General features: G+C 40.3%; 1 protein-coding gene across 2 annotated transcripts in view; it reads left to right on the top strand.

Annotated features, from left to right (window-relative positions):
- The first annotated feature begins 5,140 nt into the window (after positions 1 to 5,140).
- Positions 5,141 to 13,696, top strand: part of npas1 (neuronal PAS domain protein 1) — a 114,049-nt gene continuing 105,493 nt past the window's right edge. For both annotated transcript variants that reach the window (XM_057839092.1, XM_057839091.1), the window contains exon 1: positions 5,141 to 5,231. The gene's annotated coding sequence lies outside the window, so the exon portion shown is untranslated. The remainder of the gene's footprint in view (positions 5,232 to 13,696) is intronic.

Here is a 13,696-nt window from a genome sequence, read left to right as displayed (position 1 = left end):
GTTTTCGGTGTTCAAATAAATTAGTCAGTGGCGTGCCTGCACAGTCAGCCAGCACACACACATACGCACAAAAAAAAGGAAAAAGCCCAGTCAAAATGGGCACTTTGGGCATGTAGGGGCACAGGGGCAGGTGCTAGAGCAACCTTAGCCCCCCCCTGCATGTGCTTGTTTTGGGAACATAATCAGTTGCACATTAGTGCCTTTAAATGTTTAAAAAAAATTTTTTACTACGGTTAAAAAGGTGTAAAATTGGGCTTTTAATGCACAAACTATGATAATGATTATTTTTTTCCCCCACAGTATATTTTTATAGATTTCCAAGTAATAATTCACCAACAACACAAATACACAAAAGCTTCTCTACCATGGTTAACCTCCAATCGTCATCCTCCCCACCCCATTTTTTCCCCTTTATCATCCAAAAACACAAAGTTACAGTCCACAGCTTGAACCAATAATCCTTATATTTACATCTTCCTGACATAACTAATAAAAGGTACCCACAAGTCCTCATAAATCTGTTGTTTGCCCTTCAAAATGTATGCCATACGTTCTAGAGGTATAATTGATAACATCTGATTCATCCACTGTTTGGCAGAGGGTCCGTGATTCGATTTCCATACCAGTGGAATACTTTTCTATGCCATTGTTAAACCAAGATTAATAAGCGTCTGTTCATTCTTAGTGTGATTATGTTCTTCTGTGCGCAATCCCGACAAAAACCACTCCCTTCAGAGTCCTTTTTACCTCATCCCAAAACTTTACTTCCCCACATTTACATGCACAATAAAACAGGGTACCTTTTTCTCCTATACATTTAAAGCAAGTGTCAGGAGTGTTTTTGTCATATCTCTTTAACTCCACTGTTGTTATGTATGTTCTGTTTCTGTTGTATAGCAATCCAAATTATGAATTCATGCCCTCATTTTGTTGTTTGAATTTTCAGGAGAATTGCGCATTAGGACAGGGGTCCCCAAACTTTTTTGCACCACGGACCGGTGTTATTTGGGTCTTTTTTTCACGGACCGGTGTTCTGACAAATTTTGCAGCCCATCAAAAATGGCAAGGATGCGGTTCTGCGCATGCGCGTAACGTTAAACATAGCCGCAAAATGCGCAAATGCAGCGATTCCAAAGTAAACACTACAAACTTTCTTAAAAGAAAGGAATATTAACTTACGTTTGATCATGGAAGGACATGTAGAAAAGTTCTCCTCAGATACATCCTGCCATGTTAGCTGCACACAACAACTGCACACCGCTTTCACCATTAACGACTTTGCCTTGTCGTTAAGCATTAATTAAGAAGCCCGTTTCACAAAGATATGTTGGAAATTGTAGCAAGGTTTTCAATGCTCTCGTAGCGATGTCAGGATATTCGGAATGACTTTAATCCAGAACCTTGGTAGAGTTGTTGTCTCAAATGTACGTTTAATAAGGTCGCCGTCATTTACTATCTCTACAAGCTGATCCTACATGCTCGAATAACTCTGTTTATTCACAAACGGGTCACGAATCCACTCCTTCGCAGTTCGTGGGTCTTCTAGGTTGTAGGCTCGTCAGGTGCCCTTTTCGCCGTAAAAATATCTCCAAAGACGTCTGTTTTCCAGTCATCATCGCATGTGTGGGGGCTAATTATTTCCGGGAACATATGTGCTGTGCCCGCGTCCTAGTAATACGTTATTATCGAGGACAAGATACACATAGATATATTATATACACAAACAAGCTGAACTGCTCGCAGTCCAATCAATGGATTTCTATGACGACATTCTAATCCATGCTTTAGTATTATAACTAGAGTAGACAGGGATGTTGGTGTGTTAAGCAGGGGCACAGGGTTAATTCGGCCAGAATGCGGTCGTTAATAAATTATTATTTCTGTGCGGCCCGGTAGCAAATGCGCCACGGACAGGTACCGGTCCGCGGCCCGGCAGATGGGGACCCCTGCATTAGGATATTTCCCAACCTCGAGAAAGCTCCTCCCCTAAGAATGTCTTTAGTCATTAAGTCTTCTGAAATCAGGGGTGAAAGTGGCTAGAATTTTCTTGCCGGAACTTTCTGACATACAAGTCGTTACGGGACAGTTTTTTCTTTTTTGTGGGAGAGGTCAAACCTCCTAAAATTACAGAAATGCAAAGAAAACTGCTTTTGGTTTTTTATACTTATAACACAAAATAAAACACAATAGGTTTTACACATGTATTAGGCTACTGTATTACACTTACTGTAACAAGACATACTGTACATGAGAAATTGATTATCATTCAAAATTGTATTTTTTCAATGATGTACAAAGAAATTAACTTACATTAACAAAAATAAGTACAAATGACTTACATTATGCACAGTGGAGTTAATCTGTTTGGTGGAAAAACTATTAATTAAATAGTAATAAAAGAAAACAAAAACCAAAAAAAAAAAAAAAAGCCATGAGGAATAAAAAGTATAAATAATTCTAAATAAAATTAACATAAAATTTTTTTAAAAAACATTCAAAAAAATTGTAATAAATAAAAAAAAATATATAAAAAAGAAGATAATTAGCATGGCCTGTGCGTATTTTGTTCTGGCAATCTTATTTATTTGTTGTTGTTTTGTGATATCACATGAGTTTACTCTTTGGCTGCCATTTATTTGATTGCTTCCAGCCCCTCCCAGTTGAAATGAGTTGGACGTCTATTGCCATCATCAATAGGTGTTATTAATAAGGGCGTAGGTTTGCTTAGGAATGGTAGGGACATAACACTACCAACTTTTCAGGATGCTCAAATTGTCCCCACCAACTTTTAAGCGACCTTATTTGAATTTTACAATGAGTTCAGCTATAAAGGTAATTTAGATTGTCTTCCCTTGTGTTGTTAGGATAGAATTGACCCTACCATTATTAAGTGAATTACTTTATTATGTTCACCCCTTTTCACTTGCTGAATGTGCCGGTCCATTTTTCCCCCCTCAAACATACGTTTGATTGGCTGATGACTAGAACCCCCACTTTCACACAATCCAGACAGAAATACATTTCAATATGCCGCCTCCTCCGCCCCCTTTGAAGAGGTGGGGTATTAGAATTTTTTTTTTTTTTTTTACGGCCAGCAGCAGCAGCAGCCACTTTAAGTAATGTATAAATTAGGGCTGTCAAAATTATCACGTTAACGGGCGGTAATTAATTTTTGAAATTACTCACATATTTGACGCAATTAACGCACATGCCCCCCCTCAAACAGATTAAAATGACTGACTGGTGCGACTGATTTTATAGGCTTCAGCACCCATGAGCATTGTGTAACTAATTATTGACATCAACAATCGTGGGCTACTAGATTATTTTTGGATTGAAAATTTTACAAATTTTATTAAAACGAAAACATTAAGAGGGGTTTTAATATAACATTTCTATAACCTGTACTAACATTTATCTTTTAAGAACTACAAGTCTTTCTATCCATGGATCGCTTTAACAGAATGTTAATAATGTTAATGCCATCTTTTTGATCTATTGTTATAATAAACAAATACAGTACAGTACCGTATGTTGAATGTATATATCCATCTTGTCTTATCTTTCCATTCCAACAATAATTCACAGAAAAATATGGCATATTGTATAGATGGTTTTAAAATTGCGATTAATTACGATTAATTAATTTTTAAGCTGTAATTAACTCAATTAAAAATTTTAACCGTTTGACACCCCTAGTATAAACATGTCAGTGTTGTGGAGGTGGGGAACATGCCACTAATTTTGCTACTGAAAGTCCAACCTGCATCAGAGTTGGCATAACATTAAACTGTGTGAACTTGTGAAACTCGAGTAGAAAGCTGCTTAGAGGTGTCTTCCTGTATGTGTTCTACTGTCAACTTTAATTCAACTATGCATTTTGTGCATTTATTCATTAATTAAAATGTATTTATTTTCTACATCATTTAAAAAAAAAAAAAAAAAAAGTATATTTGACTTGACTTTCTCCCTATGAAAATAATTGTAACTTTTTTCATTTTCATGTAGAAACATGCAGAAGCATGTAGTACATGCAGGTTATGCTGTAGTAGTGTCTCTACCAATGTTGAGACCAAACCTACGGCCTTGGTTATCAATATCAGTTATACACACATAGTCAGTGAATCACTCTCTCGCTATCAGTGATTGAGTTAACCTAACGATAACTTTTGAATATATGTCCACTGTCGTGACCTTTGTCCCTAAGAAGGTTAAATTTGAAAGATGGGACGTAAAATGTCCTCAAATTCTGGAATGATCCAGCTCAAGAGCTTGTGCGGGTGTACTTAACGTTTTGGTCGGTGATACCGGGACGGGACGGCGCGTTTGCCGTTTTTCGGGATGTGACGGAATCTCCCCACTTGTTTGAGCGGTCCGCTCCTCTGTCGCCCTTCCTCTCTCTCATTCTTTGGCTCCGGCTGCTCATCAGCATTTGAAAGGCAACTTTGACAGTGAGAAAGAAAAAGTGCGGAGGGAGGCAGGGAGGGAGGTAGCTGGCTGGCTGGCTCGGTTGCTTGGTTGGTTGGTCGGGGTGCGGGGGAACGAGGGAGGTGGGGATAAACGAAAAAGCAGGAGGCGGGCGGAGAGCGAGAGAGCGCCAGGAAGAGACTGAGGCGAGGGGCTGAACAAGCATGCCTTTTATATGTACTAGTGACTGAGACAGAGAGGGAGAGGGAGCAGCTGAAAGCAGAGACAACTGGTGTGTGCACAGCTTTCCCTGGAGGAAATGGAAAGAAAAGAGCTTCAGCGAGGAGAGAGGGAAGGAGGATAGCATGCCGGTGTGATAGAGAGAGAGAGAGAGAGAGAGGGAGAGAGAGAGAGAGGGGCTGCAAGAGATTCTCACACTGGCTGTGTCCTAATCCGAGTCCATCTCCTGGAGGCAGCGGAGCAGAGTGTTAGTGAAGTGAGTCTAAGAGGCGAGGAGAGGTACATCAGCTAGCTCATACACACACACGCACACAAACACACACACACACATTCGGAGTCCACAATGTGTCCGGCTTTGCTTCTGCGAAAGTGAAAGAGGGAAGGCACGGGGTTGGGGGGGCCCCACTGGACTCCACGCACATCCATAAACACTCACGTAGACGCGCACACAAACAGTGTTTGTGTGCTGTGTTTAGGATCCAGGTGGGGTAGGGGTGGGGGGTACCAGGACGGGGCGAGCCGGGGTGAGAGACAAAGTGGATGAGATCTGAAGCAGCGCATCCCAAGCTGGAAATGCCCGTCAGGTGAGTACATCATGCAAATTTTAAAACACGCCTGCTTGGATGCGTACTTTCTAGTTAAAACTTTATTTTCTCTCTAAAACTTTTTCTTCAATGACTTTTAAAGTTGCTCTCATGTGGTAGCTTTTTATTTTCAATGTAACCTGGCTGGACAGTGATAGACGAACCAGATTTGCTTTAAAAACGAACAGTAACTTTGACAAATAAACACTTTACTGCTACTAAAAAAACATATCAGCAACATTTTAGTGTAGTAACAGCATCAATGTTATTTGCTATATTAAGTCACTGGTTTAGATGGACGGTGATAGACGTCCAATCCATTTTGATTGGGAGGGGCTGGCAGCGATCGACCAGTCAAAATGGATTAGACGTCTATCACCGTCAATGGCACTTATTCAACCATGATCATTCAATGTCATCCATCCCACTTCAAAAAGATTTCATATCTATCTTTGTAAATGGTCGTGAAGGTTGTCCTTGATTATAATGGCCTACCACTTTACAGGTGTGTTTTTGTAATGTATCGAGTGCCAGGCAGTGTGTAGGTGTCCACCTGCAGCGGCAAAATTGGTCACAGTTTAGTGGCTCGGTAACATCGGCAGCCTTCAGGCAGGCTGCAGCAGGTGGTCCGAGTTGGCATGATGACTGTGACAAACACTCAAAGTAAACAGCGTCAAACCAGCACTTTGTTGTCACATCGCCGCTCCCACGGTGTCTTGCTCTTTGCTGTTATTGAGGTGGGAAAGCATTTTTGGCGGCATTTACATCCCCGTTGTGCAACTTTTTCTTCCGGAAGTGCCTGTGAAACCTATTGTTTCTTTTGCCAAGAAGGTTGTTTGTTTCCTAGCGGGATTACGCATGACATTCACGAAATGATTTTTGCAGTAGATTGCAGATTTCTCCCTCAATTTCTCAGTATAAAATGTGCATTTGAAGAAGACGTGCTGGGCCGCACCGCTTGAAGAGCAACTGCCACGGATAAATACGCGCATAACCCAGCAAAATCACTACCTGCTTTACATACAGAATAAAGAAAAAAGTTTCCCCTGCAATTTTCAAGGGGAAAAAAGGAGGAATATTTTTCTTTTCACTTTCAGTCAGTTGGCGCCGCGAGCTCCAATAAAAATGGGATTGCGCCCCTGACTAGAAACAGACCCGCGTCATCACATTTCTTGCATGGGCCCGCTGAGCCTCTGAGCCTTTCCATCCGCTTCAGCCCTGACATGTGCAACTATATATATATATATAGATGCCTCGCTTCTGCCGTGACCCACCTTTAGGCCTTTTTTATTAGGCCCCAGCGTCTTCCTCTGGAACCCATCTAAGCCGTTGCGTTCGGTGCCAAAAGGCGAGAGACCCTGCCCCGCTTCGAATCCACGCTAGACAAGCAGAAGGAAATGCATCGGGAGAAGTCTAATTTTTTTGCCCGCATCAGCACCTCTGTGTTTTTTACAATTTTTTTTTTTTTTTTTTTTTGGATGATGATGCTGTGAGCCTCGCATCCTCTTTGCCACCATTATAGCAAAAACCTCTTTTGAGCATAACTAATTACCACAACGCGTGAATTCATGGAAATAAGCAATGCGAGGAATAAGCGGGATTCATATTTTATGGAACTCGCAGGGAAAGCCTAGAAGTTGGACTTTAAATTCATTTCAGACCATCATAATCTGTATAACTGTACAGGAAATGTTTAAATGACATTTCAGTTCTAGCACCTTCTTTTCCCCGCCACAATACAACCTCAGTTCAAACTACAAAGGCTTACCAAAACAGCAGCACCTAAGTACAGTCTCTCAGCTGAAGTTTGGATCTTTGCTCATGTGGAGAGTTTTTTTTTTTTTTTTTTAAATGATGGTCAGTATTCCTGTGCCACAATGTTGTGTACGAATGTACGTTTGGCTGCACACCTGATTAGTTCCACTCAGTGTGCCACTGTTCTTGCGGTTTCTACGGGCGTCTCCATAATCAACTCCCGCTTCTGTTCCCTCTAGCATAATAAAAAAAGACAAAGAATAGGGCTAAAAAAAATCATGGACGTCAATCTTTATATTAGAGATGTTAAACTTATTTCAATTGGGGGCCATGTTTTAGTTACACTTTCACATAGAGGGTTGTTATGATTGTGAAACTCGTAATAACACCTCCTCATCGTCAAGTGCCTTTGCGCTCAATTATAGATATTTATACCATGGAAGCTAGTTATGGTGTATTAAGAATATTAATTATTTTGTGAAAATTAAGTACAGTATACAATTTCTGTTCAAATCATGTCAGGAGTCTTGCAGAAATGGAAAGAAGAATTGTTGAGAAACGTAATGTAAACACACTTTTTGTTGTTGTTGCAATTTTATGGCAGTCTGGCCTTTTCACATCGAGTTTGATACCTGTGCTTTAAAGTGCTTAAAGAGGAACTTTAAAAAAAAAAAAAAAAAAACAACAACAACAAAAAAACAGTATTACCTGATAATTATCACCAGCCCCACATTTTGACATACTGTATGAGAAACCACCATGCCTAAAGAAAACCAACTAACATGAGAAAGAAGGCAAAACATAAGAAGTACCAATCAGTTCGTTATCCTTGAAAAAGCACCTTATTCGTAATATTCTGATACAAAATTTTACTCATTTGAAATAGATTTTTTCCCCCCTTTGATTGGTTGTTTTATCTGACGCGCTGTACTTTCTTCTATATGAAACAGAGACGGCTGACTATATTTATCATATTACTACTGTCAACTTTTTAAAACTTAAAAGGAAACTCTTAAATCTCACGCGAGATGACATGTCAGTTGCATTCCAAATTGTATGACCTTGAAGTGCAGTTGCGGCTTCATTGTAAATGTAAATCTATATGCAAGCGACTAAAAGAGATGCACACCTTTTCTTTCTTCTTGCTTTCCTCTCATCTCCACGCACACACACAGAGTAAGGTGCTCCGTGTCGGCTGTATTGACAGACAGCCGCTCGCTCACTTCCTGCTTGTGTGCGCACGTGTGTGTGTGTCTGCGTGTGCTTGAGAAGCGTTGACAGACAGTGTGTGTGTGCGTCTGTGACAGAGGGTGTCAGCGGAGTGTCAGGGAGATGTGTTTAGTGTCACACTCGGCTGACCTGATCTCCGCTCGGACTGTCCACTCGGGCCCCGCGGCGGCTCCTTACATAACCCCCGCTGTCATTCACACGCCGGCCTGGAGAGATCCACCCAACTACACATACACAAAGGCACACTGCACTTTGTCACATGTGCTGCATTTCTAAATTTTCATATCTATTTTCTCACTTGTCTTTTTACTCTGTAGTAAAGTCACTTAACTTTACGTAGTGAGTTAATAACGGTGTGTGGGAACATAACTTGAGGCCGAATGGATATCGGACTTCCTCCAGACACCTACACAACTTTTCTGAACTCTTGCACCTAGCTAATTGATACATCTATGTTAGTGCGAGTGTGAGTTAGAGTGTGACCCTGGGTGCTGCGCTGTGGCCTGTGGTTATTTGGAGGTCAGAGCTTATATGGTCCCTGCCTGCGGGAGTGGATTTAGCATCTTCAGCCACATAGGGAGAAGCCAGTCCACACCATACACAATCAGCACGACTCCCTACTCGTTCACGAGGAACAGTCAGCCTTGTATCTGTTTAGGAAGCAGAAACACAACATATTAGGGGTGGCAAACCTATTTGCATTACAGGGTCACATTGTCGTCATCGTTTCCCCACGAGGGATGTTATGACTCACCTTTATTTCTAGAGCACACAGCCGTAAAAAAAAAATGCTATACTAAATGATCAAAAATCGTACACAATCATTAATAATTAAGTAAGCCTCCATTTCTTTCAACAAACTGTCAAAGTGACAGTTACTCTGGGGATACCTTATAAATGCGCTTTTTGCACAATGTCAAAATGACAAAGCAAAGATATGGAATGCGTGTATTTTATCTTATTTTATAATAATAAACTGGCTTTGCATGCTAAAGTTAGTGCTGTTTCAGTCTGAAGGCCTGTCAAGTCGACATGTTGTTGTTGTTAGGGGTGTGTACACTTTTTTTTTTTATTTTTTTATTTTTTTTAATCTATTCCTCCATTATTTATGGGCAGATCACAATGAAATTTGGCAGGTATATTCTAAGGATGTACAGTATACGCATTGATACTCGCAGCCTGATTTTTAATTTTTTTTACCAGGCCTGATGACTTAATTGCAGAATCATTGTTAATAGACAAATAGACACTTTCTTAATTTGGCTAAATAAGGGAACCCAAGAATATTCGAGAAACAACCATGATGTTACAGTGATGTTCTACAGCAGATTAGTTCATGTAGATACTTGTATTTATATTTGAATTGTCTCACGCTGAAGTAGCAATAAGTGTGAACAAACATTGCAAAAATCACTGCCAGCAAGCATTTTGTCCAGTCACCGTTAAGTAAAATGGCAAGAATCAGAAATTCAATTACAGGTAGTCCCTGGGTTACAAACAAGTTCCATTTCTACGCCGGCAACGTGATCAGATTTTGCGTGTAAGTAGGAAATAAAAGCACCCCTAAATACCTCCTAAATCTCAAAATAACTATCCAAAAACATGTATTATATGTCATTGTACTGTCCTCCCCATGTTGGAGCTAAGTCCTAGCTAGACAGCGAGCTAAAGTTGTAATTCTTCCCCTCTCTCTCTCTCTCTCTCTCTCTCTCTCTCTCTCTCTCTCTCTCTCTCTCTCTCTCTCTCTCTCACACTTGGCTGCACTATTTCTTCATGGAAGCAAATGCGTTCTTCTTCGTGTGTACATGCGCTCTTACTCGCGTGCGGAGCTACTACCTGCTCTACGGTTCCAGCGCCAATAAAATCATGCATCACAAAACAAGTCAGCATTATAATAAAATACACATTTCCCCAAAAGGCTGAATAGTCATATTAATAAAATAAAGTAAAAAAAAGTAAGATACTGTTTACGCGACTACAATAAACAAAAAGACTGGAGACAAAATGGCAGATGAGACTCTACCGTCGTAAAGTCAAAATCGCATAAGTCGAGTACGTCATAACCCGGGGACTACCAGTATTAGAAAACTGAACGCTGTGTTGCGATTGACTGACAACTGATTTGGAGTGTACCCCACCTACTATCCCTAGATAGCTAGGACAAGCTACACCACCAGAGGTGGGTAGTAACGCGTTACATAATCTCCGTTACATTTACTTGAGTAACTTTTTGAGAAAATTGTACTACTAAGAGCAGTTTTACTAAGCTATACGTTTACTTGAGTAGATTTTTAAAGAAAAAAACGCTGCTCTTACTCCGTTACTTTGGGTTACACAAGAGTCGTTACATTTTTCCTTTTAATTCTACATATTAGATTTATTATTTTTTGCCAGTGATGCCAAGAGTAGAAACGTGCCTGGTCTATTACCGGGATAGCTCTCCAATTTTCACCAATGAGACGTCGCAATAATAATCACAAGACTCCATTAAACCAATCACACGCAAGCTTGCCATTCTGGCTTATCGGCAGCCTGTTCAATCGTGGTGTCTTTAAAGCAGTTTATTTCAAACGGTGTGCCGCGGCACAATAGTGTGCCGTGAGGGATTGATTGCCGCGAGATATAATCCAATATCGCATTTTTTTTTTTTTTTTTTCACATCGTTGGGCGGAGGAAGGAAGGACAAGGTAGAAGGTTTCGGTTGTGTGCAAATGAGGGAGGTATTGCTCGTGTCGCGTTCAAGACCTGCTCGGATTTCTAGCCACCTTGCTGTCGGCGACAATGTGGACCTCAGCAAGTCTACTGTACGTCATCGGATTACACTCGTCAAGTGTCGATATACACAAAAGTGTTATTTCTATTTTATCCATATGTGACCACCGTCAATCTTCCCCCTGTGTTTTATTCCAACACATTGTCGAGGACAGCTAGGTGGCCGATGGCTAGAAATCTGAGCAGTTCTTGAATGCAACACGAGCAGCTATCCAACAGCGTCATGTTGCCAAACAAGCTTAAACGTCCTCTCCAAACGAAACACCCGTCGCTTCAAAACAAGTCGACTATGGACTATTTTGTTCGCCTTTGTGAAAACACAGAGAAACAGGCAACTTTTTTGAGAAAAACTAAAGGTAAGTGAGAAAGCCCTCAAAGCCAATTACCCTGTTGCTGAACTTGTTGCTAAATTCAAAAAGTCTCACACTGTGGCAGAGAAATTAATACTACCTGCAAAGTAATCATCAGCACGATGCTCGGCCCTGATACGGTTAAAGACATCGCTAAAGTCCCCCAGTCTGATAAGTCTGAGGTTTTTCAAGCCTAACTGCGATAAAAAGATAAATAAAAAGACAAAGAGCTGTTGAAGAAGTGCTTCATGGGCGTCTTTCTTCAATTCCAGCCAGGAGATCGGCTTTGTGTTCATCTAAACAGGCTAAAGTCACACTGAGTAAGAATAAATATTGAGAAATTATTGGATAATTAAATATACTGTACAGGAAGTAATTTTGGAACATTTTTGTTTTTTGGTGTGCCGTGACATTTTTCCTATGTAAAAATGTGCCGGGACTCAGAAAAGGTTGAAAACACTGCTTTAAAGCACCGTAAAAAATGAAGTATTCGATATAGAGCGCTGCCCTCAACATGACTCAGAATTGCGGATTTTAACATCTTTTTTTATTTGGCATTTATTGACCATGGAAAACCGGAGATATGATCCTTTTAATTTCAAAATCATAATTATGAAGGAATTCTTCACTATTCAAACTAGGAATTATTATTTTATTTTCTCCACCAGAGGGCAGTCATGTTCTTTGGACGAATAATGCTTTATTTATGTAATTGTTTTTCTCTCGTTGGAATTCAATGTTTTTTTGTTGTTGTTGTTTTTTTTTATTATTATTATTTCTTTGGCTTGATGTGGCTATGTAATGGGTTATTGCACAGTATCATAACAACAGTCCACTTTGTGCTCAGAACAAAAATACAATTGTTTAAAAAAAAAAAAAAAGAAATCCAACAAAAATGTAAGCAGTTACTCACAAAGTTATTAATTACTTAAGTATTCTTTTCACCAAATACTTTTTTACTTGTACTTGAGTACATTTTTTGGGTGACTACTTTTACTTGAGTAATATTATTTTGAAGTAAGGCTAATCTTACTTGAGTAAAATTTTTGGCTACTCTACCCACCTCTGTCCACCACCGCCACGAACCTTGTGAGGATATGCTGCTCGTAAGATGAATATAAGAATGAATTTTGTGGGTCTGTACTTTCTAATTGGCAATTACGTAGTCACGACAAGTAAACCATTATTAAAATCACGTATTACATCATTAATTCCAAGAAACAGCTCTTCTATTGGATCTCTTTAGTACCTAATTAGATGTCCACGGAGTGTCTGTTAGCACTTTGAAAATTCTGCATGGACTTTCCAGCAAATCCAACACTAAGACCTTCCCTTCTGCCGAGATTAAACTGATGTGTGCTTTTCTAATTGAGCCGGCCTTCTTTAACACGCAGTTCAGCTTCCCCACGACTCATTAATAGGACTTTTAATTGTTTTTCCCGATTGTTTTTTTCATTCTCGGACAAATCTGTTTGATCCTGCCTATCTTGTTTTGGACAGAAAAAAAAAGAAACAATCCAGTACTTGGATGTATTATTTTTTTTCCCCTTTCGAGTCTCCTGCTGTCATGAATATGATGACATTACTTTACAAAGCCCTGAAGAACAAGCGCTCGCATAATAACAGTGAGCTCTTCTTGTGTAGAAGTCAGTCTGACCTGTCATGGGAAACAAGTCTTCATATTGCCTTTACAAAGATAATAATACTGTGTTTTGATTGACACTTTCATAGAGGTATTACTTATTATTGTGGTTGTCTGACTGCACTGCGTCATTCTGAGAGGGATCTTGAATATTCCAGTTACCTTATGAGAGGGTCGAATATTGGAAAATACCAGAATTATACTGTTGAACGCCATATCAGGTGCATCTAATGAAGTGTGCAGGTGGTAGACAGTCATTCTTCTAATTCCATGAGGAGGTGTGGACATGAAAGGAAGGTTCACCAAAGCGTCTTGTAATAAAAGCGAAGGAGGAGGACTGTATTGATCACCGATGGTGAACATTAGAAGCACCCCCCCACTCATCTCTATCTTCATTCCGCAAATCATTCCTCTCTGATTTGCCTCACTCCACACCCTCCTCCCCTCTCTTCTAATCATTTATTTATCGGCCACGTCCTTATTCAGCTTTCCGCCAGTTTTCGGGATATTCCGACTCTAAGGAGTGCCTGTGCTTCAGAACCTCCATCAAGGCACCCGAGGGTGGGCAGGGTCGCTCCGGTCCAATCTAAGGTTGTATTGATTCCATTAGATAATTAATGACCCAGGCAGGGGCCAAGGGGGGAGCAAAGGGGGCTGCTGGGGGCGTGCTGGAGAAGTGTGGCGGTGGGCCCTTGAGAGTTGGCGAGAACCTTGGA

Source organism: Corythoichthys intestinalis, chromosome 6, assembly GCF_030265065.1.
Source record: "Corythoichthys intestinalis isolate RoL2023-P3 chromosome 6, ASM3026506v1, whole genome shotgun sequence".
Classification (NCBI taxonomy): domain Eukaryota; kingdom Metazoa; phylum Chordata; class Actinopteri; order Syngnathiformes; family Syngnathidae; genus Corythoichthys; species Corythoichthys intestinalis.
The sequence above is the reverse complement of the archived record's forward strand: the minus strand, read 5'-3'. Positions and strand labels throughout refer to the sequence as shown.